Genomic DNA, 24,236 nt, shown 5'->3' on the forward strand with positions numbered 1-24,236 from the left:
AGCTGACTTATGGTGACCCCTGGTGGGGTTTTCATGACAAGAGACTATCAGAGGTGGTTTGCCGTTGCCTGCCTCTGCCGTCTTCCATCCAATTACTAACCAAGGTCAACCCTGCTTAGCTTCTGAGAACTGACAAGATAAGGCTCACCTGGGCTATCCAGGTCAGGACAGTCTTCTGGTACAGTCACTGATTTTAGTGAGAAGTTACATATTCTTGTAAATAGATCAACAGTTTCACATTTGAGTTCTTTAAGAATCCTTTTGTGTATGTCATCAGGACCTAGAGACTTATTGGTTTTTTAATATCCTCAATAGGTCTAGAGCTTTATCTCTTATCACTTCAATTTTTTTTCAGTTCTTCAGACAGCCTTACTGAAAACTGGGTCTATGGTGTAGGTACATTCCCCACACTTTTCTTAGTGAACACAGAAACAAAGAATTCATTTAGCTTCCCTGCCATCTCCCCATCTTCCTTCAGCAACCCTTTTGCTCAGTCATCCAAAGGCCCAACTGCTTTTCTGAATGCAAAGTATATGTGTTTTCTACTTGTTCATACCTCATGTGTAGGTTATTATCATAGTGGTTTTGTTACCCTAAAGGGGATCTCCTTGCAAGTTGGGAGAATTAGCATACAAGAAGACAGAGTGAGAAGGGTTAACTTAGCAGGATCTTTACCAATGCATACCAGGACTGTTCCTTAGAGATCCAGAGGAGTTAGCCGTGTTAGTCGGTAGTAGCAAAATCAAAAAGAGTCCAGTAGCACCTTTAAGACTAACCAATTTTATTGCAGCATAAGCTTTCGAGGATCAAGTTCTCTTCGTCAGATGCATGATACAAACTGGTCAAATACAGAAGAGGAGGGGGGAGAGGGGAGAGAAGGAGAGGAGGGACAAGATGCAATTAGGGGGGAGGCAACCAAAACATTCCTTTGCTAGTAAATGTAAACATATCCTTTTGGTGTGTAGTCAGTTGGCTGTGTTAGTTTGCAGCAGTAAAAGCATCCAATTTCTATGTAGTATAAGCCCTCGATAACCACAGCTCTCCCTGCCAGATGCATCTGACAAAGAGAACTGTGGTCCCCAAAAGCCCACACCAGGCGTCACTGGGCTCCCCCAGACCACGCCGCTGTAAAGGAAATCTGTTACCTGTGATAATGTGATAACCATTCATAGTCTCTATTCAGTCCCAGCTTGACAGCGTCAAATTTGCATATGAATTCCAATTCAGCAGCCTCCCGTTGGATTTTGTTTTTGAAAGGTTTCTGTTGAACCACAGCGACCTTTAAGTCTTTGGTGGAATGTCCTGGTAGATTGAAGTGTTCTCCCACTGGTTTTTGGATGTTTCCATTTCTAATGTCAGATTTGTGTCCATTTATTCTTTTGCGTAGAGGTTGGCTGGTTTGTCCAATGTACAGAGCAGAAGGACATTGTTGGCACATGAGGGCATATATCAGATTGGAGGATGAGCAGCTGTAAGAGCCAGAGACAGTGTAGTTGATGCCATTGGGTCCTGTAATTGTATTCCCTGGGTAGATATAAGGGCAGAGCTGGCATCTGGCTCTGTTGCAGGGCCTGTTACCTGTGCTGGTGACTCTGCTGGCCAATTCATGATTGTGTGTGAGAAGTCGTTTAAGGTTTGGGGGGCTGTCTGTAGGCAAGGAAAGGTCTTCCACCCAGGGCTTCTGAGAGAGAGGTATCATTTTCCAGGATGGGTTGTAGCTCACTGATGATACGTTGGATGGGTTTGAGCTGGGAGCTATAGGTGACAACCAGTGGTGTTCTGTTGTTAGTTCCTTTAGGTTTGTCCTGGAGCAGACTGTTTCTGGGTACTAGTCTGGCCCTGTTGATTTGTTTCTTCACTTCATTTGGTGGGTACTGTAGTCTCAAAAATGCTTGTTGTAAATCTCTTAAGTGTGAGTTTCGGTCGAAAGCATTGGAGCAGATACGGTTGTAACGTAAGGCTTGGCTGTAGACAATAGACCGAGTGGTATGTTTAGGGTGGTAGCTGGAGGCATGTAGATATGAGTATCGGTCTGTTGGTTTCCGGTATAAGGTGGTATTTATTCGTCCATTATGTAGTTGTACAGTGGTGTCCAGGAAGTGTACCTGTTGTGTAGAGTGGTCCAGGCTTAGGTTGATAGTAGGGTGAAAGTTATTGAAGTCCTGATGAAATCTCTCAAGGGCTTCCTTCCCATGGGTCCAAATGATGAAGATGTCATCCAGGAATCTTAAGTATAGTAGTGGTTCCAGTGGATGGGAGCTGAGGAAGCGTTGCTCCAAGTCCGCCATGAATATGTTAGCATATTGTGGTGCCATGCGTGTGCCCATGGCTGTGCCATTAACCTGTAGATATAAGTTGTCACCAAATTCGAAGTAATTGTGAGTGAGTACGAAGTGACAAAGTTCAGTGGCGAGGTGTGCTGTGGTTTTGTCCGGGATAATATTCTGTATGGCTTGCAGTCCATCTGCATGTGGGATATTGATGTACAGGGCCTCCACATCCATGGTTGCTAGGATGGTGTCATCTGGTAGGTTGTCAATGGACTGTATTTTCCTGAGGAAGTCAGTGGTGTCCTGTAAATAGCTGGGTGTGCTGGTGGCATAGGGCCTGAGGATAGAGTCCATGTATCCCGAGACTCCTACTGTGATAGTGCATTTTCCTGAAACAATCGGGCGTCCTGGGTTACTTGGTTTGTGGATTTTGGGTAGTAGGTAGAATCTTCCTGGTCGTGGTTCCTGGGGTGTGTCCGTATGGATGCATTCTTGTATGTCCATGGGGAGTGTTACTAGCAAACATTCCTTTGCTAGTAAATGTAAACATCTCCTTTTGGATTTACTAGCAAAGGAATGTTTTGGTTGCCTCCCCCCTATTTGCATCTTGTCCCTCCTCTCCTTCTCTCCCCTCTCCCCCCTCCTCTTCTGTATTTGACCAGTTTGTATCATGCATCTGATGAAGAGAACTTGATTCTCGAAAGCTTATGCTGCAATAAAATTGGTTAGTCTTAAAGGTGCTACTGGACTCTTTTTGATTTTGTTCCTTAGAGGACTCTCTAATGAACAGGTGGATGTTCAATAGGATCTTTTTTTAATTAAAGGGACAGTAAAAGGCAAAAACACAGGAAAAAAACAGCATACACACAGAACTAACTAAGAAAACAGCGAGGAAATGGGACAGCAGTTTCAGGGAGGGCTATAGTTACCTGTCTTGAAGATGAAAGTTCCATGGAGGCAGCAGCAAAGATAACCAGTGCTTCACAGAGAGAAGAGGGGAGGGCTCAGATGTATCTGAGGGTACATGGAAGGGTCCAGAACACACACACACTGAATACATGGCAGGCAGTCCAACTATACTGTGGTATGTACTCTGGGGCAGGATCGCATCTTCTGCCCCCAAAACAATAGCTTAATGGCTGTCTGCAGAGATGAGACAATAAAATTGGGAAATGTGTGATTGTGGGAGGAAACACATATAAAAATAGTGATTGATGACCTGCAATATTTGGATGGGAAGGGCTTATCAGGTTCCTGAATAGCTCAACTGGGAATGAAGATGAGGGAAAATTTGGAAGGGTATGGACGAGATAAACTAGGAGCTTCTGGAAGATCTCTTTTGTCTTAAATCTTTGCATAACTCCAGGGTGTGGGGCTGATGTGAGGTGTCTTGCCTCATGACTTACATTCCAGTATTTTTCCATCTCCAACCGGAACTGGGAACCGTTCTGCTTAGCCAGACAGTATGTCTGGTACTTGAAGCACATGGGGGAAAGGTTTATGATATGTCCATATTCATGAGCTGTTCTTTCAGGGTAAGGGATGGTATGACTGTTAACAGTGTGTTTGGGGAAAGTACACACTGGGTAACCTCTGTATTCAGGGACAGATAGGGAAAACTAACTCTGGAAAAAGGCTGCTATCACTTCATATCCACATCATCTGACATAACTCCTAGCCCAGTATTATTATTTTTAAATCCTTCTAGGCTACTGCAGTGCTGAGGTGGTGGTGGTCCCTTGCCGCTCCATCGTAAAGATGGTGGTACAGGTGCAAGTTCTGGGTCAACCGCTGCACATGAACCCTGTCTGTGCTCATTGTGAGAAGACTCTGACCACCCGTTCCTTCTTGAAAAAAGCATGTTCCAGGTATGGTAGACCAATCATGTCTGAGCTGACATCTTCATGATGGTAAATGTCCAATGCTTCTTATTTCTCATGAGGAAGGCAAAGCAGATACAGTGGCTAGCTCTGTGCTCGAACCTGAATGATCCTCCTTGCAAGGAAGAAATGGTGGGCCTCTTCGGCTATCTCTGTTGGGGTGGGGAAACACGATGATAATGTCACAAAACATCCTTGAGAGAAGGAGAGAAATAGATGAGGGCTGTGTGCGCTATTTTTAATGGCTGTCTCATGTCTACTGTGAAGTTTAATTCATCCTAATGCAAATGTTCTCAGTCATCATAATATGCTATTTCGTAATTGCGGGAAGGGATTTTAGATCCTCACATCTAAACACTGGGTTATGCAATAGCTTGTAAATGGGAAAGGGAACTCTAATATTTCAAGAAATTGACTAGTCTGGGATTTTGTTATGCTCCAATGAAGTGCTAACTTGAATTTGTGTGCACCTAACATGCTATGACCAACATGCCAAATGGTGTTTCAGATATTAAAGGAATTTAAAAAAATCAGTACAAAATATGGATACTGTCACTTTTTTAAAATGAATTGAGGTTGATCCATTCTATACAATGCGAAAATAACGCTTTTGCTAATAACGATATAACTTTTCTTGCCAAACATCTAACCTTCAGACACTGGACAGATACCAACTTTTATTGGCTTCCTCTTTTAAGCTACTCTTGTGGAAGGCTAGACAATCTTGGTGATTTGTTGAAAACTGTGAGAGAGCGACAGGAAACCAGCAGGGTGTTAATCTCTTGATTAACAAACTGGTCAAGTGTTTTGCCAGCATGGAGACTGAATACATCTTCCAGATGGAAACACCTGCCTCAGCCATATTAAAAGATCCATTAAGAACCTCATTGAGGAAACCAGGAAGCAATTATCTTGTAACTTTCGTACTTTTAGCGTGGCGTTAATCTTATGGGAGAGGAGTTTTTAACCAACTCATAAAGCATATAAGCCCCAAAGTGCTTGTATAATCTGCAGAGGTTTGGTTTCTTGCATGTTGTTTATAGCCTAAGAAGTGATACTGTAAAAGGAACGTTGACAAAGCAATGACTTTGAAGAATGCTTAGGATGTCAAAAATCCACAAATATGGCCTACTTGGTGGGAGAAGTTCCATGATGTATGGATTTTGGAAGAGAAAAAAACTGCACTGTTTATGAAATCCGGTGAAGGGTATATGGATTGTTTCCTCCAACATTTTACAAATAAAAATGAGGACACATTTTTATATTTGTAATATCCTATACTATCACCAGGGAACACTTTCTAAGGTTTCTCCCTCTTTCATTCTGTTGTGTTGGTGTATGGAATGGATCTGACCATAAATCTTGCTAACTGCAATTTGCATCTGTTTCATAATTAGTACATCTAGAACTATTGTGAGATTAGCAGTTCAAGCCAATGCAGAGTTACTCCAGTACTGATTTCAGAGGGTTTCGACCATAATAATTCTTCATAGGATTATACCATAAATATGCTATTAGATATGCTTACTTTTCCTTTTTAAAAATAAAACATAACTATTGAGTAAAGTTAAAAGACAAATAAGTGGGTACTAGATCAAATCAAGCCTGAATACTCCCTAGAAGCTAAAATGACAAAACTGAGGCTATCGTACTTGTTCATATCATGAGAAGACAAGATTCTCTGGAAAAGTCAATAATGCTAGGAAAATTGGAAGGCAGTAGGAAAAGTGGAAGACCTAAAACGAGATGGCTTGACTCAATAAAAGAAGCTACATCCTCCAGTTTGTAGGATATGAGCAACTCTGTTAATGATAGGATGTTTTGGAGGTCTTTCATTCAGAGTCGCCATAGGTCGGAGGCGACTTGATGGCACGTAACACACCCACACACACATTGAGTAAAGTTACTATCTGGACAAGGAGTTAGGGAAGGATGCATACACTGGTACTTTGTACTCATCGAAGTTTGTTTACATACAAGATGTATCCATCACAGTTTCAACTTGCAGAAGCTGTGGGAGGGGACATTCATTCTTGTGCGCGTTGCCCAGACTAACTGAGATGCGTACATCATCCATGTATGGTGGCCCACCAAAATGGAATGGGTCTATGCATGTCAGCATGGACTATTCATGTACACATTATGAGCAGACCAATATACCTAGACTCTGTAACCAGTTCACATCTCACAAATATGGACAAAATATGCTTGAATATCCAGGAGAGATTATTTTGTTCCTGTCTAGCTTTCAAATGTGACTCTGTCATTTTATTCATCTGAGTTACATATGATTTCACAAGCGATGAAAATACAGCAAGCGTGCAGGGCCTTTCAAGGAAAGCAAGAGTTCTGTCTAGAAGCTTCAGAGGAAGGCGGGGGGGGGGGGAGAGAAAGAACTGCGTGCATCAGCCAATTCCTTTGTCATCCTTGTCGATTTGCATTACATTCTCACTCCCCTGCGCAATATAGATAATTTGGAAGTTGCTCTAAATTTATAAAAGCTTGAAGTTGCCAAATGAATTGGTATGAGTTATAATAAGTAATCTGTTCATCTTCCTGATATGCTTGGAGTGGAAGAGCTGACTGTGGTAAATGGGCCCCCTGGGGGACAAGGAAAAGAAATATATATATTCTGCTTTGGTGGTCATAAAGAAGTAACTGCATGTTCACAAAGCTGCACTTCCCAGCTTCTGATCTGCTGCTACAAAACCTTTAAATTAAACTTGCGCCATTTATAATAACCCATCAGGATGAATGCAGCTAGGGGACTGAAAAGCTTCTTCTTTGCTGCCTGCCCTGTTGTTGTTATTGCTATTATTATCCCATATGAATAAAGTATCTTCAAGGGTGGAGGCCTTAGAAACCAGATGTGCAGGACTGAGACTGGTAGAATGTGGTGGGTCACATAAAACAATTGACGGTAGGCAAAACCAGGACAGATTTGCCAGATGGCTGGTGGACTCTTTGGGGGATGCCAGCTCATCACCATGCAGGTCCATGTCTGTTGAAGGGAAAGCAGTGCTTGCCACTGGGGCATGGTATTACTGACCCTGCCGGGGTTGACAGCTAGCCACTTCGCTCTATTGGGTGCAGTAGCGTGGGGGTGATGGAATGATGTCATGCAACATTGTGACATCACTTTAGTTGCACCTGGAAGAGACGTCACAACATTCTGTAGAGATTTGGGGGATTCCTGGAGCATGTGATGTCACTTCCGGGTACAAATGGAAGTGACATTGTGATGTCGCTTCCCACTCCCCATTTTTTCTTCTGCTGGTGCAAAGAGTCATGGCTGAAGCTGGGATCTGGGAGATTGCTCACCATGGCCAGCAATCTGGTAAGCCTAGGCCCTGCCAGGCCATTCTACCTACTTAGCAATTATGTGTCTGCTTGGTGCAGAAACATCTATCTCAAATGCTATCACTATTCCTGAGGCCCTTCAGTAAGGGTGCTGGATACCCCACTCAATCAGTCGTACTCAGTGATAAAAGTAAGTATACTCCGGCAAACTGTTGTATGAACTGCCATGAGTCAGGGACAAACTCTTGTAGAATCTAGCAAGCCAAAAGTGAAGTATGGCAGAATCTGGAGACTTGATAAGTCTGTGTGGGGACATTAAGAAAAATGAGACACTCTTGTTGAACTGGTTCAGTGGTTTACTAGCTTTTCAGACCCTAGCACTGGTCAGAAAATTATTTTAATGGCTGGAAATCAATCAGTAGCATCATTGTTCAGTGTATTCTTTTAATTGTAGGTTACAGTTGGGTTGACCAGTCCCCAACAACAGGTTGCAACAGCTACGTTTAGATTAAAGTGCATCATTTCAGAGCAGAATTCCAGGCGACTCAAGCACAAGCACAAGCATGACAATAGAAGGTACTGTGATATGTCAAGGCCTCGCCACACAAGTGTTTATTGGAACCGTTTGAGGTATTACTAAGCCCCTCACCTCTTAGCTCAATCCAAATTAAAGCAAAGAATTCCCCCTGCTCTGCAGCACTGAACATTCACCCACAATATTTTTAATATTATGAAACATCTGTAGAATCTTATACATTTTGTATTTCTCCACACTGGGAGATGAAACTCCTCAATGCTTAAGCAGATTTACTGCTATTTATTTAGCAAGCACTCCTCTTTCATTTTGTTACACAATCTTCCTATCCCCCCCCCCCACACACACCGTTTGCATTCAGTATCTTAGAGAGATTCAGTATTGAAAAGACCAAGGAACGTTTCATGAGTGTCCTGGGAAAAGTGAAATGTTTAGTGATTAATCAGTGTTGTGCTAGCTGAAATTGGTAATGTTTGGGGCTTTAAATATGTATGATTTTTCTTCAAGAAAGCTTCCTGTATCCAGGAGCCTGCTGGCAACAATAGCACAAAGATAAGCAACATAATCCAAACTCTGTGTGCATATGTTACTTTTTCCATTTCCAGATGTAAGCTAAATCTCGTGCTATAAAACCTTAATATCAGTTATACAAGAATTATTAGCAAGATTCCTGACAGCATCCTAGAACTTTATTCCTTCAGACAAATACCTAATTCATAATTAGGGATACAGCATAGCAAGTAGCAGCTTAGACCAACTAGATTTCCAGGGTATGAGCTTTTAAGAGAGTCAGATAGATCAAGTGAAAATAGGTCAGAGTCTTATAATCCAGGTAGAAGGTGGAGAATGTATTGTCAATTAGTGTCAGGAAGTTAGCTATAATATATGTTGTAATTAGCTTGATAGAGCATGGGAATGAAGTGCAGAAAATTAGCATCTGTAATGTGGGAAAAAAATCCTATCTCCTGATTCAACCCTGGGGAATCCTTTGTTCCAAATTTGCAAATAAACTCAATTTCAGAAATCTCATGTAGCAATTTGCCTTTGAAGTTTCTCTGCTTAAGAACTGCTGCTCTTACATCAGCGATGGAATGCCCTGGCAGATTAAAATGTTCTCCCACTGTTTTTTGAATGATGTGATTTTTTATATCAGATTTATGTCCATTTATTCTTTTGTGAAGGGACTAATCTGTTTGTCCAATATAGTTGAAGGGCATTGCTGAGACTTGATATAACGTATATAACGTTGTATATAACGTGTATATAACGTTGGATGACGAACAAGTGAATAAGCCCAAGATGGTATAGCCGGTGCTGTTAGCTCCAGTGATTGTGTTGTTGGAGTGAATATGGGGTCAGGGTTGGCATCTTGGTTTATTGCACGCCCTAGTCTCTGAGTTTGTGTGCGTGTTGGGAAGTGCATTGTTGAGGAGTTGTTTAAGGTTGGAGGGGGGAGGGGTTGTCTGTGGGTAAGAAATGGTTTGCCTGTGAGAGAGAAGTATCATTGTCCATCACAGGCTGCAGATCATGTGTTGAACTGGTTTGTGCAGGGAATTGTATGTGACTACCGATGGTGTTCTTGTGTTGGTCCATTTGGGTATATCTTGTAGCAGGCTGCCAGGGTTATAACTGGACACTACTGTTTAGGATTGCCAGGCGCAAGCCTATAACCCCTGGGGGCCTTGGGAGGTGGGCTATGGTTTGCAACTCAGGGCCTGTTGGTAGTTTTTGGCCCTTGGGCCATTCAACTCTCTTTAACAAGAAGGAGGGCTTTTACAGTTGTGGCTCCCTCCTTCTGTAATGTATTAACAAAGGAGGCTCGCTCCCTCCAGGATTTGGTGAAATTCTGGAGGGCCACTCATTCAAACGCTGGTGGGTGCTTGGATCAGTGGTGAGAATGCCTACCATAGCGGGTAAGCTGGCAATCCTGCCACTGCTACAATATTTTTTCTGGCTTGGTATCCTATTTCTCTGTTTTGGTATTATTTGTATGAGGGAGATCATTACTGATTTAAGCAGAGAAATAATAACAGATGACGCATGGGGGATTTGGATGGTGTAATATGTTTCTCACCCCTCTTGGTTTGCTGCAATGTGGATCCACAATCAGGACGAGAAAGCCTTTATTTAGGAGCAGCAATTGATGCCTGTTAGCTCATTAGTGTCTCTTCTGTCCTTAGTGGATCTTCTCTTACACAAGCACTGGATAGGAGCAAGCTGAGACCTAATGGTGATGTCAACACCTCAAGGGCTTGGTTCCAACTTGGCCAGTGGTGAGTGACACAGGTCTATGAGGTTAGGATGGGTCTACGGGCCAAGCTACACATGACGAATGACACTTGAACAGCAAGTGTATTTCTCCCTGTTCACTTGCCCTCCACTCAATCCACTTGCCGTTCAAGTGTCTTTCGTCATGTGTAGCTTGGCCCTGAATTGCAACCATTCCCTCCTCCCATGCCAGTGCCAGTCAGGAGTAAAACAAGCCCAAGCTAGGTGTTGGTGGTCTCCTCCAAGGCTGTGGGATGGCTTGGGTGAAAAACCAGCCATGATGCATGAAAACAAAACCAAGGGCCAAGCTACACATGACGAATGACACTTGAATGGCAAGTGTATTTCTCCCTGTTCACTTGCCCTCCACTCAATCCACTTGCCGTTCAAGTGTCATTCGTCATGTGTAGCTTGGCCCCAAGTCTTTGCTTCTCTTTGTAAAGGAGGAAGTTGAGGAATGGAACTGTTGTTCAGATTGCTTCCAGTGCATGGTGGGAGATGAACTGTACCATATCATAATTTCAAGAGCAGAAGTTGCATCATTTCGTCCCAAGAGATTGTTGATTGCCCTCTACACAGCAGCACTACATGTAAGGCAAATATTGACACCTCTTCTGGGGTGAAAGATCATCTGCGTAAGGAGACCTTTTCTTGAGGACTAAACCATGTTGTGATAAGAGGCCACCTGTTTAGGTTCAACCCTAAGTTTTAAATTTCATTTTGGTAGGAAAGACAGCTAAGCACACAACTCTCACTGAAATCAATGGGACTTTAAAGTACTTAATGTTGGCTGAATCATGTTCATTATACTTTAATTAAAGTTGAGGAGAAAGAAGTTGTGATCTCCTGTAAAGGGGCTTTCTCCTGCCAGCTTTAATCAATTATGGAAAAAAATAATGCTAGAAGGCAAAACCAGACTCCGTAGTATATTTTCCAGCTCTCTGACAACTGATTACCTGCTGAGATAATAGAACGTGCCAAAAAAATTTGACAGTTTAATGCTCAGCCTTAATCACTTCTACAGTCTGTCAGTGTGAAGCCTCTTCAACCCATTGAATAATCCTCTACTTTACCTTACTGCTTCCATTGAGAAAAGAAGCTTGCTAGTAACCTTTCAGTGGGAGAAGTAATAGCACTTCCTTAGGATTATGTTGCAAACCTTAGGTTAGGCTGATAAACCAAACTCAGGCTGCCTGAACAGTCGTAAAACTCTGAATCCAGGTTGGATTGATCCCAGTCACTTTTGAAGTAGTAGCTGCATAACCTCTAAGGAATCCAAGCTCTAATTCCTTCCCACTGTTCAGCTGTTCGATTCCAAGATCTTTGCTCACTGGTAGCCTTCGCTATAACGAATTTTTGTTCTTTCATAATCCATAAGAACAGGATGCAACCAGAACTGCAGGGTTCTGATTTTCAAAATATACCAGCCTAATAAGCAGCTCAATGGAAAAAGCGGGGGCAGATGTTTATTGGTTAGGAGGTGGAGCCCAATATGTTTTTGGTAAACACTTGTAAGTTTGATGGTTTGGGGTGGGCCAGGGGCAGTCCTGACAAGTTTTGATGAGTCAGAAGATGAGTCTCATAGATGTAGGGGCACCAAGGAGTATAGACTGTGTCAGATCAGAACTGGGGACCAAACAGGAAAATACCAACAAAATCCCTGGCTCAGAACAGGGCCAGATCTAGGGTTGCTGGCGCCCAGGGCAACCCAAGTCTGCCCCCCTGTGCTCCCAGTGCTGCGTGTTGATGTCATTTCTGTGACATCATCACGCAGGGGCAGAGCATGCCGCCAGCATGACAAGCTGGCTGCCCCAGCACACAGTGAGCCGTGGAGCTGACAGCGGCAGCGCGGGCAGCTGGAAGGCCACCCATGCCATTCGCCTGCCCCGCTGAGGGGGCGGCTGGCTTGCCATGCGCTCCCTGTCCTGCAGGGCAGGCAAATGTCATGGGCATCCTCCCCCTCCACTCAACTGCCCGCGCTGCCACCGGCGTGCTCCCAGCAGCTGGCAGCTGCACCCGGCACCCCCTCTTTGGCAGTGCTGGGGGCAGACTACCCCCCTCCTGTCGATCCAGCCCTGGCTCTGAAGTCTGATTCATTTGACAAAATACCCACTATAAAACATGAAACAAAAAACTGAAAGTGGAGAAAGTGGCAACTCTGCCAAAATGCAACACCCACCTTCAGGGAAATAATTCCCAATTAATTCAGTGAAGACTGAGGGCCAAGCTACAAGTGACGAATGACACTTGAACGGCAAGTGGATTGAGGGCCAAGCTACGCATGATGAATGACACTTGAACGACAAGTGGATTGAGTGGAGGGCAAGTGAACAGGGAGAAATACACTTGCCGTTCAAGTGTCATTCGTCACTTGTAGCTTGGCCCTGAGTAACTTATTTCTGAATAAGGACTGCACTACAAGAACAAATCTTTGCTGGTAACAATTCTGCCTTAAGACAGCATTGTCATGGCCATAGCAACAGCACTAAGTGAGGGCATAAATAGTGTCTTTTATGTGGTCAGTTTTCTATTTGCTATTGTGAGGAAGAGACATACTCCAAAACGTCATAATGTAATTATTTGCTCCATGACAGGAAATATCTCACACACAGTCTATGGACAATGACTCATGTCTACAATCAATTTAAATATCTTCAGCTCTTAAAAAAAAAACATAATGGCTTGGATGCTGTTGTTGGAAGAGGACGATTCAGTGCTGTCCCTTTCCTCACGTTTCAGAGGGGGACAAATGAAAGAGTTAGAAAGATAGAAAGGTCAGGGCAGTCTGTTTTGCTGTTTACTGTTTACTGCTCTGACTGTCCTTTGATATGTAGATTGCTGTTCCCAGGATATGACTTTATCCCTCTCATTCCTCTTCCTGGCATTGTTCCAGGCAACACCTCTCTCCTTCTCCTCCATCCATCTTGGCAGCATGGATGCAGGCCTTGTCCTGCCATCCATGTCCATCATTAGACTAGATAGGTAGTTAGGATCTGTCTCTCCTCCTTTCCTATCAGAATATGGAGTTCCTACAATAAAGAACTCTCATTTCCTTTCTAAATATAAAGCAAGGGTATGATTTATTATTTTCACACCTGCACACACACCAGCCAGCAGAACCAGCTCACAACCACCTATAATCACACTTCCTATACCAAATGATAGACTCTGCTAACAGCCCAAACATGGAATCCTTTAATTCAAGGCCAAGCTACAAGTGGCGAATGATACTTGAACAGCAAGTGGATCTCGTGGAGCGCAAGTGGAGGGCAAGTGAACAGGGAGAAATACACTTGCTGTGCAAGTGTCATTCGTCACTTGTAGCTTGACGCTAAGTTTCTGAGGCCTACAAAACTATTTATTGATCAGCTATGACTGTGTTTCACTTGCTGTGCTCTCCGGTTACCGCAGAGGCTGTCCTCTAGTCTGGCGCTCACTATTTCAGCCATTAGCTCTTCTTCAGGTGCAAGGCTAAAGTTTTTCAAAGGGTCTTAGCATGAGCTGAAGAGCTAGCAGCCAAGGAACCGAGCACAGCAGTGGAGGACAGCCTCTTTCCCCCTGTGTACTGTCAGCAGGGGTGGATGTTATGGATAAGGACTGTCATCTTGGGGACTACAAAATTGTGAATTTAAGCTGTTTTATAAGTGTATGATTTTATTGTGGTTTTAAATTGTATTTATGCCTGATGTAACCTGCCCTGAGCCTGTTCGTAGGGAGGGAGGGCTAGAAATTGAATCATCATCATCACTGAAAAATCTGTATAATCGACATTGCAATTCCTGGGAATGCCAGAGTCGAAGAAAAAGAACAAGAAAAAATGTTTAAATATAGAGATCTGGCAATAGAAACTACCCGACTGTGGAAGAAAAATGCAACAGTAGTCCCCATTGTCATCATGCACGGGGAACCATCTCGAAAAACTTTACAATTCATATGGGAAAACTGCAGCTTTCTGTCATAACACCTAAAGAACTGCAAAAGGTGGTGCTACTTGGAACAGCGTATATATTACACCAATATCTGGTTGATACTTAGGTCTCTGGTGGAAACTTGTATCAGCAAGGCCAATCAATAATAACATGTGACCTCTGCTTATTGTTGATTGTGTTTCGGATATTTTGAATCATCATCATCAACAACCAGGACAGGGAGTGGAACACAGTCATGAGATCCAAGCCAATATTATCATTTAAAGGAAAGGTTAGACAAATATTACGTAATTAAAAAACTAGAATTATCAAGACTCTTTGAAGAGAAAAGTGTCGCTACCCAAAAATCAATGCACCCTCTCTAAAGCAGGCATTTTGCCATGGCGTCTGAACCATCCACCCTCCAAAGGTATAGCATGGGGCTAGCTGGTTGCCATTATGGGGCCAAGCAGGAATTTTTAGGATGTGTTCATCTGATTGGCAATTGTGTATTTCCTTTCTTTGCTTGCTCAATTCTGCCTCTGTGTTGGGAGCCATCAAATAGGCCTGCTTGAAAAACTGGTTAGGCCACAACTAGTTAGCAGTAATAGGGTGGAGAAACACCACTTCAGGAGTCTTTCTCACATCTCCTGCTTTCTTGAAGACTTAGCATGCAACCCATACATGTCAAGAAGCTGCATATTTGTGAGGCTTTCTATCGACATTTACATACTATCCTTACAAAGAGAGCTCACCCATGTACAAGGAGAAAGGGAGAAACAAATGAGAAGGGGACTCATATCACTTTCTCACTGTTCCAAAATGGATTCCAGTTAAAATGAAAACAGTTGTACTTTGTACCTTGGTTTTCTGCTGTAGGGGCCTTTAAGTTAGAAGGAGATAATTTTAACTGTATTTAGAAGTAAGAACTGATTTCCCTCCTCTGTTAATACTTCATGACATGCTCTAGACTAGAGCTACACTCTGTTACCCAGTGTGACACTGCGCTCTGAAGTAAGAAATTGAGAAGGTAATGGCTGACACATGTGGAGGATTGCTTGTGCTCCGTCTTGTGCTATGTATGCTATAAGCATATAGTTATCACTGCATAATTTAAAAAAAAAATTAGAAAAGCAAATACTATCTGCATCATGTCCTTTAAGAGTACTTCAGCAGAAATTAGGGGTAGCCTTTTCTGCCAAGGAAGTAAGATACTTGTTTCCATATATTAATTAAAATATATTTCCATAGAACACTGGCAAGTTTTATTCATATTCAATGTTCAGAAATTATTCAGAAGTGATCCAAAGCATTTGTATAACATAAGGTGTCATTTGCAGAGCTCCATTGTCATTGGGATTACATAACGGATATTACAAATAGAGCTCAGGCAACAGATGCTTAAGTATTGTAATGTTCTATCAAATTATTTGGTACACAGCTAGCCAGCTTTTGTGGCCTGATTTGTGCATGCGTTCTTTTTTAAAGCATATCAAGTTCTCCATCTCAGCGGCTGCTCATGAGTATCAGTTACCTAATTTCAGTATACTTTGCTATAAAATTGAAAGATGCAACCACCTACAAAATCCCAACTTTCAATTAATATGCAATTTATTTTTGTTAGTAATTAGGCCATAGGTTTCCCAAGCTCCTGGTGAAGACTAGAGATGGGCATGAAACAAAATACGAATCAAAATTCATGATGAACCAGGCTGGTTCATGATTTGTGAACCAGCGGTTCGTCAGATCCCATTTCTGATGAACCACCACGAACTTTAGGCTGGTTCGTTTGGTTCGGTTTTTGGTTCGTCACTGAAGACAGCCTGGTGCCAATCAATCAGTTTCCTAGGCAACAGTGGATGGACTTCCTGTAGACCTTCTGCTGACCCGGAAGTGACCTTCTGCTGGCCAAGAAGTGACAGTTTTCTGACCTGGATGTGACATTTTCATGAACCAAATGAACCAGTTCACGAACTGGGGGCCAGGGTTCATGAAAGTTTGTGGTTTGTGAAATTTGATGAACCACGAACCACATGGTTCGGTTTTTTCCAGTTCGTATCCATCTCTAGTGAAGACTGGGGATCTTTCAGATTTACAATGGCTCTCCAGACTTCAGAGATCAACTCCCCTGGAGAAAATGGCTGCATTTGGAGGGTAAACTCTATGGCATTATGTATTTACACTTTCAATATAAATAATGGTGTTTTACTATTCCCTATTTATTTCTAACAGCCATGGGCTTAGGGAGGAAGTAGCTATGTATCACATTCAGGGCTGTGATTCTTTTTACCTGAAAATATGTAAGTCTAGAGTCTGCAATGACTGGACACTGAGTTGCCGTGGCAGAACTTTCCATAAATAGAAGGGGAGGAGGGAAAAGTGACCACTCAACTCCATTCTTTCAACTCATTTTAAATTACTTGTCTTGAAGGTACAACTTTTTCAAGGAAACAGAATGAGAGGAGATGAACTGTTTTAATCCTTTACTCCCTTTCTGTTTTCTTAAGGAAGACCATCAAAAACTACGGGTAGCCTTTTTTCAGCAAGAAGAGGGGGAGGGTCTTTTCCTCCCTTCCTTGAAAAAGCAGTACTGGGGCCTTCATTTGCTAAACAGCTATCATTGTTTTAAAATGGCAGGAATCCTTCTTTAATATTTCACAAGACTTTTCTTGTTTTTTTTCTTTCATTTGAATGTACCTGTTCGATTGATCAGTCTCTCTACCCTCTTCCGGGGTGGGGTACTCTGGGAGAATAAAACTTAAGGCCCAGATGCATAAGGGAACATGGCTGCTCTGCCGTCTGATGGAGCCTCTGGATTAGGAGAGGTAGCCTTCCAGGGATGGGTTATATATCACTCTCATCCTCCACTATCTTTTCCCTCCCTCTGAAGAAACCTCAGCCTTTCCCAGATCTGTCTCCATTGCTTCAGCAAGCTGCTTTCCTCATGGCTCCAATCTCTCACAGCCACCTGTGCTTCCCAAGTCCAAGCTCAGCTCAGGAGAAATGTCAGCATTGCTACTGTAAACTGAATTCCCGTAAATAACTAGATGGTCAATGGATCCTTATGGTTTAAATTCTTTGTGATTTAGCTAAGATTCTTTCCCCCGTTCTATGTAAAGAAGAGGACTTTTTATCATTGATCATGGAACTCTTGTTTGGTTTAAAAGTATACAAATGAGCTATGGGTATGAGAAATTCCTCTGAGAGATTATGCAAGCCTGAATGCTTTCTTCCAAATTCCCATGAAGTCTTGCAGAAGGAAAATCTGGTGACAATCTAAAGCAATATTCAGGAGACATTTACTTTCCTTGCTTGAAAAGTGTTTGCAAGATTTACAAATATGTAGGGGGTGTTTTGCTTGAAGAAGGACCTCCAAATGTATTTTCCGAAGTTCACTTATAGAAGAATTCCAGCAGCCACTCTAGATCGGAGCTTCAGGTGGGTAGCTATGTTGGTCTGTGGTAGAGGAGCAAGATTTGGGTTCAGTAGCGCCCTAGAGACTAGCTAGATTTCAAGAATGTATGCTTTCAAGAGTCAAAGCTCCCTTGAGCTCACATCCTGGAAATCTAGCTGGTCTCTAAGGTGCTACTGGACCCGAATCTTGCTCTTCTTGATCAAAACAAATCACTTAGTAACACAGTTGTGCTTTATTGCAAGCTGCTATTTATCTTCAGTAGAAAACTTGTTGCAAAGTAGTTGCTTGATGTAGGATAGCTTAATGGAGGATAATAATCAGGACGCCATAAAACTGACAAAACGAGATTTCAACAAACTGGAGCTTCCCGGGGAAGAACCTTTGCGAGTTCTTCATCCTCAGTTTTCACATTTGCTCTGCTCTTTACTTGCCTTTTTTTCCTCCTTTGTTTTATCACCTCTTATTAGGATTTCAGAAAAACCTCTGTCCTGTAGATTGTCTAGTGCAAAATCCTAACATCTAGACTTTGGGCCAAGCTACACATGACGAATGACACTTGAACGGCAAGTGGATTGAGTGGAGGGCAAGTGAACAGGGAGAAATACACTTGCTGTTCAAGTGCCATTCGTCATGTGTAGCTTGGCCCTTTGACTACAACTCCTTAAGCCTCACACTGAATGCTCTTCAGGTATAAAAGGGGGCAGGACAGATGTATCTAATATTGTCCCCTATGATTGACAGGCAGTATAAAGCCTGTATGAATTGAAGGCCTTTTCTTTCTGCTCTTCCATGCTCTGTTACAGTACAAGCACATGTTCTAGCTCTAGATGGAGTTGTTTATGAGAATGGTTCTCATATAACCATTGTCACCCACCTATATATGATATGCTGAGTGCTGCTGACCTTTTCCTTCACCTGGTTGCAAGTAGCTGCTAAATTAAGCTGAATGTAAAAAGGAGGAATTCAAGCATACTCATTCCTCTAATCTACAAGACTTAACTAGCATATGATATCTAGAATGTTTGCAGTAATATAGACGGGATAAGTTGTGTCAAAATTACTAAATTTTCATCATAGTTCAATCTCCATTTTTTACTCTGGTTATTTCCTCATAAACTGTTTTGCAGAAATAATATAGTTTTGGGTGAGAAGCATTTCAAGCAGGAAATCATTAAATCCTCAGCTTTTGACCACAGAGTTTTTTAGTGCCAGTATCTTTGGTCTCATCAGTTACTGGTCTATCAGGTTGGAAGTATGTCTTTAGAAACTATAAATCCTTCTGATATATTTACTTTCATCTTAAAATTGGTTTCTGTGACCAACCTCGTCCATCTCTCTATGAGTATGTAGCATCTTCTAGCAAACCTGATATTGATTACTTAAGGTTTAAGTGGGATGAAGATTTGGGAATTAGGGTGACAGAATCCCAATAAAAATCAGTTCAAAAGTTCTGAAATGTACGTGGTCAATCTCACATAAGAGTATTTTCCCCTCAAATGACCCTTAACTAAACTGTCACATGGAACATCAGAAATTTAATCCGCCCTTCTAACTTTTGATCTTTTAGAAACTGTAACATCAAATTTTTAACCCTCACAATCAAGAATGAATGGATTTTAGAATTCAGTCATTTTAGAATGAATTTAAAACCATAAAGGTCTTCAGATATAGTTAATACAGAGTCCAAGCTCTATAAAGAGGGGGGGGGGCATTATTCATGAAAAGAACACTCAATTGGAACCTGCATGAGGTGTTTTGTGCAAATATAGAAATGCTATATATAACCTTCTTGGGTGCCATGTGTCAGTTAAACAGAGCTATTGTGGTGTAGTGGCTAGAGCAAGAGTCTTCAACCTTTCTGAGGATGTGGGCACCTTTCTAATTCTGAAACAGGATCATGGGCATAACTACAAAATGACCACCACAGGAGGTGGAGCTAGGCTTACCAATTGTCCACCAGTGGTGGGCAATCTCCCATGCTTCTTTGTTCCCATAGGTCTTGGCCATGATATTGTCTATTCATGACTTTTTAAAAGTCACATCCTGAGACCATGGCAAAACTGGGATTTGAACTAGAAAATTTCCAGCCACAGCACTCTCTTAGCCATAACTCCACAGCAGCTGTAAGATTCATTGCTATTTTTATGGTTACCTTGACACATATAATTAGGGATCCCTGCCCCTAGCCACCTCGCACCTGGAGGGTGGGGGAAAGGTGCAGGAATGGGGTTGAACCCCCCCTCCCCCGAGTGTGTTCATTCAGGGTCCAGATCGCTTCTGCATCACACTGGGAGTGACATTATTCCTGGCACAATGTAGAAGTGTGGGGTCGCACCAGGGGCCGGGTTTTACCCATTGCTTCCATGTTGCACTGGGAATGACATCATTCCCGGCATGACACAGAAACAATTTGGAGCACAGCACCCGTGCAATGTTAATTCTCCCAGCAGATGCCCCCAGCACCCTCCACCTCCCCAGGGGACCTGGCAACCTGGCAGCCAATCTAGATACTATTGGATCCTCTCTGGATATTTGTGTGGATATCCACCTCGGCAAGAGCGATATATAATGATCGCCCAGCAGAAAAACAAAAGGTTTGACCGAGCCAGCTTTTCCACTGGTGAAAAAGGGAAGAGGTGATTCCTTTTGACCTCCAAAAAGGCTAGGCTCAGCAACATGGAGCCTATATAGACAAAAGCCACATGGGATCTGGGCTGAATGAATGAGGGCATTTAGGTGGGACTGAGAAATAAAGCTGACTGCAACTGGCCCAAAATGATGGGAGGTGGGTCAACCATAGTTTCTACACATGAAATAGGCTGGATTATGTGCAGTGTAAAGTTAATTTCCAGCCAGGATGTGCTGATATGGACAGTGCCATATTTGTTTGCTGGTTTACTTCATTTACACCCTGCCTTTCTCACCAACGGGGATCCAAAGAGGCTTACACTGTTTTCCTCTCTTTGCTTTTATCTTCACAACAGCCCTGTGAGGGAGTTTAGGCTGAGAAACCGTAATAGACACAATGTCATCCAATAGCTTCCAATGCAGAGTGGGGATTTGGAATCTGGCTCACTGGGTCACTGTAAGTTGGAAGTGACTTGATGGCACATAACATACACACTCCCAGATCCTAGCCTGACACAGTAACAACTGCATCACACCACACTGTCTGCGTAACTCTGCCATCTAGTCAATATTTATATCTGCTTTTATATACATCAGAGCCATATTTAAAATAGCTACATTGTTTCTTAGTTTGAACAGGTGGAAAACCCATTTTTGAATAACGGATGTTACTGCATTGGAAATGTGCAAGACTAAAGGCCTTGGTTTCCATCACTGTGACAAAGCATCAGGGAGAATTTACATATCAGGGTTACACCGAAGCTGTCAAAAATCAGAAAAAAATCACTGTATGCAAACCTGCCTGATACCTTTTGCATACCTCTCACGTGTAAATTCTTCTTTTTGCATTGTTAAAGTAATAACAACCAAGGTCTATAACCTTGCAAGTCTCAAACATGGTAATCGGAAAGGTTTTTTCCCCATCTTTTCTGGCTGAATAAAGATGAAGTTATTTCAAATATGGTCATGACGCTTGAGAATGTGTATGGTCAGATGCTGAACATAAAGACTGTGGTCATATTGTGGTCATGAAAATTTGATGTATATTTATTACTCCAGGCTGAATGTTCTGATTTATGCAACAACAACAAAAAGATCAAGAAATAGTGTTTTGTACATGGTGTTCGAAATGATACATTGAAGGATCTGTCAACTTCTCTCTCGTCACATCCTTCTTTTTTAGGATGAACAGGTAGATTAATCTCCTTCATTAATGCAAAGCTCATTATACCTGTACATTCCTTCATGTTAAAATGAACTATATACCCTTAATTCTACAGAAGGAATCTGTGACTGACTCTGAAAAGTTTAGAATTGGAATCAAGTCATACATTTGCAATGTGAGGGCAGATTTATTGTGAGTAGCATGCTGCATTATTTGTACCATTCGGCCCCCACCCTGCCGGCAGCCAGGGGCTTGAGGCCGGGGGCTGCATTTGCCGCCATGGAGGATAAACAGCAGCGTTTCCCCAGCCTCTCAGGGTCACATGCGAAGGGGGCAGGGCTAAGTGCCTTAACAGGATAGCCCTGCCTCTGCATCAGCACTTGTTGCCACGTGCTTGGCCCTCCCGCTTGCCCAGTAGCAGTGCAGGTTTTTGATCGGTTGCCTTTTGTGGGGCCAGGTAAGAATTTTTCCTTTCTTTCCCTGATTGGCCTTGGGGAAGGAAGTTTTTTGCCTACCTTGTACTGCTTGCTGGAGCTGTGGCTATTGAAATATGGTAGTGCTGTATAGGCCATCAATGGCAGGATTTAGTTGGGGGGATGTTCGCGGGATGGTGAGTACCCTTGGCACATCCCCATTGGTGGGGATATTAGGGGCCTGTCAGGATCAGCTGGCATGCTTTGCGGCGGCCAGTTGAGAGGGCAGGCTGCCTGGTGGGATCTCCTGGACAAGTCCTTCCCTCATGCTCTGCGGCAGAGGTGCTTGGAGCTTTAAGGGGGAAACCATCCGCCATGCCGGCCGGATCCCAGCCATGCATGTGGATGGCTTGCATCCGGGGCAGCGGGTCTCACCCAGACAGGTCAAGGCGGGGTCCAGGGAAGTGACCCCAGGGCTTGACCTGTACCGCTGGTTAGGCCCTTGCCAGGGTTTTTTAGTTGTTGCAGTTCATGTTGTTGCCCAAATAAAAGTGGCCCTTTATTACCCAAGCCTTGTGTCTGCCTCTTATTCTGACTGGGGGCGTAATGTTTGTGTGTGCGTTTCTGTGTGGATTGTAGAAGTACGCATCTAGAACATTTTCATTGTGTTTTCATATCCAGGGCTGTTGAGTGAAATGTCTATCATGATAGGGTAGTTTTCCGGAGGGAAGTTGCCGGGTCACAATTCCCCCCCCCCCATTTTCATAAATTTTGTGGCCATTCTTTTCAATGGGAAGGAGAGGGAGACCAATCAAAGGCTCTGGGGCAGTTCTTTTTGCACTCAATAGCACCAAAGTCACACAGAATACAGTCCTCCCTCTGAGCCATCGACTCATCAAGTTTCCAGTACACACAAACAAGGGGGGCAGTGTTAACAGACCCCAAAATAGGTCACTGTTGGTGGTGCATGTTCACTGTTTCACTGACTGTGATTGTGGGAAACTGCAAGCAAACCATTAACAGTAGGTGGGCTCCCAAGCCAGAGAGCAGAGCATTACAGTCTTGTGCTAGCCAGTGACATTTGGGAAAGAAATCCTGTTTTATGTTTACTTTTTTCTTTTTCTTGCAATGTGATAGAGGCAATAAAATGATTCACTAGCTGTATTCAGTTGCTGACTTCTCTTTAAGAGGGTAGAAAAGTTCCTATGTGCCATTCTTGCATCTGATGAGGTGCAATTATCCAACTACATTTGACACTCAACAATCTACAGCTAATGGGAGACATCCGTTCTCTCATTCTTGCCATGCGCCACTCAGTTGCAGACTCACCAGCATATCGGTTTTTGAGGGCTAGATGGATAATTGCTCGCGAGGAGCTCATCGTGCTTCCCTTTGATCTGCAGCTGGGGGCCATTTGGTGATGCAGGCCTTATTGTCCACAGGTACCACTGGCTATTTAACTGGGGGTCCATGCAGGAGGCTGAAGACAGAAGTGAATATGGCCCCAACACCCCACAAAATAGGGGGTCCAATTAAAATGATTCACCCACAAAGGCTCATAGACCCTTCCAGATTCCAAAATGCCTTGGGGGATTTTAGAATTCCAGACACATGTTCCACAGAAGTTGCGGTAGGAGCGTGGAATGCAAACGTCCATGAAGCTATCGACACCATTGCTCCTGATCGACCTCTCCGGCCCTTGGAACAGAAGCCGGCACCATGGTTTACCACGGAGCTGGCTGACCTGAAGAGGTCTGGCAGACTTCTAGAAAGTCGCTGGCATAAAACACGCACAGAAACTGATAGAACTTGCTACAAAACCCATTGGAGGATCTATGAAGCGAAAAAGAAAGCAGCAATGTTACTTCTCAGCAACCATTATGGCGGCTACTTCATGACCATCCCAATTGTTCAGGGTATCCAGACACCTTCTAACCCCTAAATCTGAACCTTTACAGACCAAACAACAGATAATTAGCTGTGAGGCCGTTGCAAACTTTTTTGCTGATAAAATAGCATGAATACACTCTGATCTAGATGCTAGCTGCAATACAAATGAGATAGAAAAAATGCGTAATACATCATCTGACCTATATTTGGACTGCTTTGAACCAATTACAATGACAGACCTTAACAGGATCCTAGCATCTATGAAAGCCACTACTTGTGTGCTTGATCCTTGCCCATCTTGGCTGTTAAAATGAAATAAAGATCACATAAGTGAACCACTGAGATCTATTGTAAATCAATCACTAACTCAGGGCATCTTCCCCCGGCTGCTCAAACAGGTGGTTATCAGTCCGCTAATTAAAAAGTTATCTCTAGACAAAGCTAATGTGGCCAATTATCATCCAGTCTCTAATCTGCCCTTTCTGGGCAAAGTGATTGAGAGACCAGTAGCTGACCAACTCCAGATCTTGGAAAACTCTAGCACTCTAGACCCTTTCCAGTCTG

At 43.0% G+C, this 24,236-nt stretch overlaps 1 long non-coding RNA gene across 1 annotated transcript in view; it reads left to right on the forward strand.

The window, feature by feature from the left end:
• LOC129325495 (uncharacterized) overlaps positions 1–24,236 on the forward strand; it is a 47,131-nt gene that overhangs the window by 16,220 nt on the left and 6,675 nt on the right. The window contains exon 2 of the long non-coding RNA XR_008596636.1: positions 3,979–4,138. This is a non-coding gene — a long non-coding RNA (uncharacterized LOC129325495). The remainder of the gene's footprint in view (positions 1–3,978; positions 4,139–24,236) is intronic.

The sequence above is a fragment of the Eublepharis macularius genome, chromosome 3, assembly GCF_028583425.1.
Source record: "Eublepharis macularius isolate TG4126 chromosome 3, MPM_Emac_v1.0, whole genome shotgun sequence".
In the NCBI taxonomy this organism is placed as follows: Eukaryota; Metazoa; Chordata; class Lepidosauria; order Squamata; family Eublepharidae; genus Eublepharis; species Eublepharis macularius.